Genomic DNA, 7,647 nt, shown 5'->3' with positions numbered 1-7,647 from the left:
TCAGAGCTGGGAGGGCCCTTAGAACACAGGATGTCAGAGCTGGGAGGACCCTTAGAACACAGGATGTCAGAGCTGGGAGGGCCCTTAAAACAAAGAATAGCGGAGATAAAAGGGACCTTAAAGTCAATAGTCAGTCAACAAACATTTGTAAAATGCTCACCATGTGCCAGGTGCTGTGCTAAACGCCAGGGATACAAAGTGAGCCAAAAACAGCATCTTAGAAGTCATCACATCCAATCTCCTTGTCTTTGGCTGAGGGAATTAGGCTGCATGGAGGAGCAGCCGCTCCTCCCAGGCCCAGCAGGCTGTGCTGGGCAGGACAGGATTCTAGCCCCGATGCTCCTGACGTCAGGCCCAGCACTTCATCCACTCGGCCGCTCACCTGCCTTCGAGCCTCAGTCTCTTCATCTGTAAAAGAGGAGGTTTGCTCTGGATGGTTCTTCAGGGCTCCCTCGGGCTCTAAGACTGGTGATTTCTGTGCTCCCTGGTGCGCAGTGAAACAGCAGGGACAGTGCATGGAGGGTTGTGGCCTTGGAACCAGTCACTGACCTCTCAGTGTCCCGGGCCATTCTCTAAGACTATATTGTACATAGGAGTTGCTGATCTGTATCAGTGGAGAGAGTTTCCACACCAAGAAGTTCTCTGCACAGATGAAATTATAAGTCCAAACCATCCACTGAGGCAAGCAGGTGACTTGCCCAGGGTGTCACAGCTAGTAAGTGGCTGAAGCCAGATTTGAACTCAGGAAGAAGACTCTTCCTGACTCCAGACTTGGCACTCTAACCACGGTGCCACGGAGATGCCCCAATTGTCTTTACAATGTTGTCACTGTATAAAGTCTTCTCCAGGTTCTGCTCACTTCACTCTGCATCTGTTTATGTGGTTTTCTAGGTTCCTCTGAAACCATGCCTTTCATCATTTCTTAGGGAAGAATGGGAAGCCATTCCAATCTTTCCACTGGACACAGATGGATCTAAAAGAGAAAGTGAGGCTGGTGACTTTGCACTGCCCTCCCTCACTTAAATCCAATTCACTTGTATGTCATGGCATCACCTCTGTGAGGGATGATTTCTCAAAAGTGAAGCCACCTCAAAAGGGTTCTACACTTTGCAACACAACCTAAACTGTTCAGGCTTGCAAACTCTTGCAAAACTTTTCTGCCTTTTCTCCTCCTTTGTTCTTTGTTGCTCAGGAAGATTCACTCGAATAGATTGTGCCCCCTGATGCCCAGCCAATGGGATAAGGGGAAGGGGCTCAAGTTAGGGTATAAGAGGATCTTGCTTTCCAGAATCAATTGGTACTTCCCTGGCCAACGTCATTAGGGCGACAAGGGGCTATACCCTTTCTCATGAGGAAGCAATTTCTGCTTTCAGGTATCTTTTTTTTTGGTAAGTGGTCTCTGTCCCAACACAACCTTCCTAATGTCATGGTCCTCTTTGAGAACAAAGGACAAACTACCTTCGAGTACTCCAAGGTGCCTCACTGGGTTCCAGTTAGGCAACACAGCTCCCTTTTTTCCTTCCTTCCTTCCTTCCTTCCTTCCTTCCTTCCTTCCTTCCTTCCTTCCTTCCTTCCTTCCTTCCTTCCTTCCTTCCTTCCTTCCTTCCTTCCTTCCTTTCCCTTCTCTTCCCTTTCCTTACCTTCCCTTCTTCCTCTCCCTCTATTCACAAAGGGTACCATACTCTTACCTGCAGGTGCTCTGCCCAAAGAAATATAAATTTTGATGGCCAAAACCTAAGAAGATATCTTGGGGTTCAAGAGCTAGATTTCTTTCTTAAAGACCATTCCTTAAACCCAATTCACTCTGGCTCTCGTTGATTGGCCAACAATAGGTCCCAGCCCAAGCCCCACTTATTAGTCATTAAGGGTCCTGAGGCTCTGAGTGAATGTAAATAGTAATACAATAGTTTCTATTTTGGCCAGAAACCCAAGGATCTTCCCCAAAAATTAGGCAAAAGGGGCCATTCCTTGTCTCATTTCTTACCATGCCTTAATCACTGAATGGGCACTGCCTCAGTCAAAGTGAGAACTCAGAGAAACCTTAGCTTAAAAAGGCCAAGGTCTCCCACTGCCTCCTGGGCCATTTCCAGTCATTCTGATCTGTATCTTGCTACTGGACTCCAGAAGGGTTCTGGCGGAAACAGTGAGGCTGGTGACCTTGCACAGCCCTGCCTCACTTAAATCCAACTCATTTGCAAGTCATGGTATCACCTTCCTGATGTCATTGTCCTCTTTGAGAATGAAGGGCAGGGAACAAGGGCAAAATGATGTTCCTTTACAAAAATTCGTTCAGCTATTCCTCAATGAATAAATACTCTCTTCAGTTCTAGTCTTTTTGCCACCACAAAAAAAATCTGCCATAGATATTTGTACATATGTGTTCTTTGGTCTCTTTAAGGTATTGGCTTAGAAGGGGCACCACTGGTTTAAAGGGAATGCACAGATTTATGATGTGTTGAGAATAATTCTGAATTGCCTTCCAGCATGTTTGGACCAATTCACAGTTCCATCAACAGTGCATTAATGTATCTGTTTTCCCACAGCCCTTTGGGCATTTATCATTTTCTTTTTTTGGCAGCTTTACCAATCTCATAGGTATGAGATAGAACCTCAGAGTTGCTTTAATTTGCATTTCTCTGAGTACTAATGATCTGGAGCATTCTTTAAAAAAGTCATTGATAGCTTGGATTTTGTCCTTTGAGAACCACCTGTTCAGATCTTTTGACCATCTATCAATCGGAGAATTACTCATATTCTTATAAATTTGAATCAGAAATTTACTGCAAAGATTTTTTTCCAATTAACTATTTCCCTTCTAATCTTAGCTGTATTTGACCTAGAACCTCTTTTTAAAAATTATTTGTTTACTTTTAGTTTTCAAGATTCAGTTCTACAATCCCTTGAGTTTCAAATTTTCTCCCCTCCCTCTCTTCCCCCCCCCTCCCCACCCATGGTGGCAGGCAATCAAATATAGGATTTTCAAATACCTTCACATTAAACACTAGTCAGGTTGTAAAGAAAGATTATAACTGATGGAATGAACAATGCTAAAGAGGAAACAAAATAAGAAAAAGAAAGAGAGCAGGTAGTTTGCTTCAATCTGCATTCAAACTCTGTAGTTCTATCTCTCTATGTGGACATCTCTTTCCATCATGAGTCTTTTGGAGTTGTCTTATAACCTTGCATTGCTGAGAGGAGTCCAGTCTATCAAAGCTGGTCATCACACATACGTTGTGTCTGTAACTGTGTACAAATTTCTCCTGGTTCTGCTCTTCTCACTCAGCATCAGTTTGTATAAGTCTCCCCAAGTTATTATGAAGTCCGTCTGCTCCTCATTTTTTATAGCACAATAGTATTCCATTACATTCATATACCACAACTTGTTTAGCTATTCCCCTATTGAGGGGCATCGCCTTGATTTCCAATTCTTTGACACCACAAAAAGAGCTGCGATGATTTTTTTTTCCACTTATATGGTCTCTTTGGGATACAGCCCTAGAAATGGTATCGCTGGCTCATGGTAATGCACTTATATTTATAGCCCTTTGGGCATAGTTCCAGATTGCCTAGAGCCTCTTTTTAAACTTAATTTTTAATTTTTTTTAATTGAGGAAATACACTTTGTCTTCCTTCCACCTCCTTCCCCCCCACCAATAAAAAAAAAAGAAAACAAAATGTTATAATAAATATGAATAGTTAAAAGAAATGAGCTTTCACATTGGCCATGAACAAAAAATAGATGTTTCCGTCTAAGTCCATCACCCTTCCGTCAGCATTTAGGTAGTATGTTTCAGCACAAATCTTATGGAACCATGGTTGGTCATTGTGTTTATTAGAGTTTCCTGTCCCTTCTTCATGTTTCTATTGGTTCTTGTGTTTGTGTTTCTATGTTGTTGTTGTTTTTTATGCAGCTCTGATATTTTAATCAGGGATGCTTGGAAGTCCTCTGTTTCCTTAAAGATTCATTTCCCTCCTGTATTATACTCAGTTTTCCTGGGTAAGTCATTCTTGGTTGTAAGTCTTTTGCCTTCTGGAATATCTTATTCCATACTTTCTTATCCTTTATAATGGTGGCCACTAAATCTTGTTCAATCCTTACTGTGGCTCCTTGATACTTGAATTCTTTCTTTCTGAATGCTTGCAGAATTCTTCTTTAGGGAAGCTCTGAATTTTGGCCGTGATATTACTGGGAGCTTTTGTTTTGGGGGTTCTTTTAGAAGTTGACCAGTATATTTTTTTTCTATTTTTACCTTACCTTTTGGTTATTAGAGATCAAGGGGATTTTATTTTCTGATTTAAAAAAATTATGTCTGGGTTCTTTTTTTTTTAATTTTCAAGTAGATCAATGATAATTAAATTATCTCTCTTAGATCTGTTTACCAGGTCACTTTATTTATATTAAACTTTGCTCTTTTTTTATTTAATTTTAATACTTCTAGTTATCTCAAGAAGTCATTAACTTCTATTTGGTCCATTCTAAGTTTCAAGAAATGTTTTGCTTGTGTAAAGTTTTATACATCTTGTTAATTCTCTTTACAATTATTTCTTTCATAACTTTCATTTCTTTTCTAATTATTTCCTCTAGAGCTCACATTTAATTTATAAAATCACTTTTGGCTCCTTTTAAACTCTTATTTCATCTTTTCCAAGAATTTTAGTTGAACTTGTAACTAGGTTATGTTTTTCTTCTAGCATTTGTTCATAGATGTTTTGAAATTATTCTCTTCTTTTGGATTTCTTGAGTATTCTCATCACCAAAATAACTCTGTATGAAATAGAGCACCAGCCCTGGAGTCAGGAGGACCTGAGTTCAAATCCAGCCTTAGACACAACACAAAACTAGCCATGTGACCTTGGGCAAGTCACTTAACCCCAATTGCCCTACCTTCCCCCCTCCAAAAAAAAAAAAGGCAAAATAACTCTGTATGGTGGAATTCTTTTTTTGTTTGCTCATTTTTGAATTCTTATTTCCTGACTCTAGACTTTCTTCTAGAGCCTTCTAGAGCAAATTGTTGGACTGTAATTGGCCCTCTGATGTATCCTATTGCTACTTTCTTGGAATATTGAGTGTTGTGTTATTCCAGGATGTCAGGAACAGTTAACGCTAGGGACTTGAAACATTTCAGTCTTCCCAAAGCAATCTGATCTAGGGCAAAGTCTGAGCACTGCTTTCCTGATCTGAGTCAAGCACTCTACTGTTCCACCACTATGTCTATCTAGCTGAAGTATTCTGTCTCTCTCTTGCAGAGGTAGCAGACTGCAGGTACAGAACGAGACATACATTTTCAGACATGGCCAATGTGCATGATTCATTTTGCTCAACTATATCTATTTTTGGTAAAGGAGCATATGGGAGATGGTATTAGGGAGTGCTAATGATGCAAGATAAAAAGAAAGCATCATTAAAAATATACAGAAGAAAGCAGAAGGAAAGAGCAGAAGGAGACACAAATAAATAGAGCAGTGTATACATAAAAGAGATTCATGGTTTTATAGACAAATCTCCTTTTTTGTGCTTTATATGTGAAAATTTCATGTTGTTGATTTTTGTTAAGTTCATAATATAAGACATATGTGGTAGCCACCTAATATAAAAATATGACTGTTTAAAAAAAACATCATGCACAATGACTATAACAATATAAATAGAAAGAATGAGCACAAAACAATCAGAAATGAATGCTGCAAATATATAAAGAACAAGCATGGCCCGAAAAAAAAAAAGATGAGAGGACTCTCCCACCCCACTCCTTTGCAGAGGTGGGAAGTCAATGATTGTGAAACTTTGCATCATTTTTGCTGATTTTTTTCCTCTTTTTCTCTTCTTTAAAAGTATTCTTTTTCATATGGGATGGCTCTGTGGGATGGGAAAGAGATAGTGGGAGAAATCCCAGTGACAAAAACAAAAGCTATCAATAAAAATTTATTTAAAATGTTAAAAGAACTAACTTATGCGTCACATTGGATAGACATGATCTGGGATCTGGCCACCCCATTTCAAAGATTGTAATTTCTACCTTTGTGGGGAGTAAAAGGAGAGCCACACCAGTATGACAAGCAGGCTAGTGAGGGAGGGACAGACACGATCAGGGACCTCCATAGCTGGGCGGGCTTCCTTATGCCTCCAGCAAAAGTATTGGCTAAAATTATACTGATAACACATCAAATACCTGTAGTGTAGGAGTAAAATAAAGGGCACAGAATAAAAGATACTTTTCTTGATCATTTTCAAGGGATGAGTAACACATCTTACTGTCACCAGCTTAACCCCTTTTCACCAAGGACTGGTTATGCAAAAGACCATCATTAATCAAAAATGCCTACTAATAAACCTCTTTATCAAATAAGCAATAACAGAAATTGAGGGAGTTATCTAGACAAGAATAATCTTCACTTCCCACATGGCTGTACCTCCATAATGCCCTAGAACTTCATTTGTACAAGATATTTCAGCCCTGGAATCACACCTCATCAATATCATCTGCCCATGAGATCCCACCCTTCTTCTGATTGGAGACCCTCCTTCCAGAACCTCCATTTAAGGAGGGAGCCCAGGTCAGCCATCTCTTCATTTCCTCTGGACTTTTAACTCATGCTCCCATACTGGGTCCCTTCACCTATGCCTCCCTGCCTTTTCTACTTCCTTTTGTATATTGCCTTCCTGGATTAGAGTGTAAGCTCCTTGAGGACAGAGACTCTTTTTGACTTTCTTTTTATTCCCAGAGCCTGGCACATAGTAGATCTTTAATAAATACTTGTTGACTGATTGACTGAAAGAATATATAATTAAATGAGCTGTTCAGTTGGGATCAAGATAAGGTGATAAGATCTCAGCTCCCCCAGGGAGAAATAGAATGATTTTAACAAGGGAGTCTGCTCTTAGCAGTCTCTAGGATTGCAAGCCAGGTACATTGATGGGGGCTGGTTTCCTGCCTCTCTGCAGCTTCGAGGGGCTCTCTCATCTACTATTTCAAAGTCTCAACATCATGGGCTCAGAGGGCTCTCCGACAATCAGGAGTAATGTTTCCTTTCACATATGCAGCATAACATGAAACATCACAGGGCTGCCATAAAGGAAACCACCTGACTTGGATGAAATTGGAGTTGCAATAATTAAAAAGGAAAAATTTGAAATAAAAAAAAATGAAACTAGTCTTTGAAAACAAAATCCTGGAAAAATGGATGATTCCTAATCTTGCAGCAGATTATGGTAATATGGTAACTATAATATTAACTGGGCATAGATTAGCACTTGACCTGGCAGATGTTTATGCCAACAATCCAAAATCCTAACTTCTCATTTTTAGTGGCAAACTATGAGAAAAAGAAAATTTCCAACACTTGCCAATGTGTAAATGTTTATGCCTTTGCTTGTGACCTTTTAAGTCAAGTAGCTAAGATATAGATATTTGGGAGAAAGAGAGAAATGTTTTGGGGGGGTTGGGGTTTTTTTTTTTACTGTTAGAGTTGGAAGCTACTCGCAAGGTCCAAGTCTGATTTCAAGTCTAGTCCTCTTTATCACAATACTAAGCTGCCCCCCCCATCATATTTGCAAAAACGTGATTTTGGAGAACAGTGACACATAAGTCTTGAGACATACTTTACTTTTTTAAAAGCTTATTCATAATTAGAGCAAAAATTAAAGAA

The sequence above is a fragment of the Petaurus breviceps genome, unplaced genomic scaffold (genome assembly GCF_028583685.1).
Source record: "Petaurus breviceps papuanus isolate PSGF00001 unplaced genomic scaffold, PetGlider_PUasm1.0 91041, whole genome shotgun sequence".
Lineage (NCBI taxonomy): Eukaryota > Metazoa > Chordata > Mammalia > Diprotodontia > Petauridae > Petaurus > Petaurus breviceps.
This window is presented reverse-complemented; position numbering follows the sequence as displayed.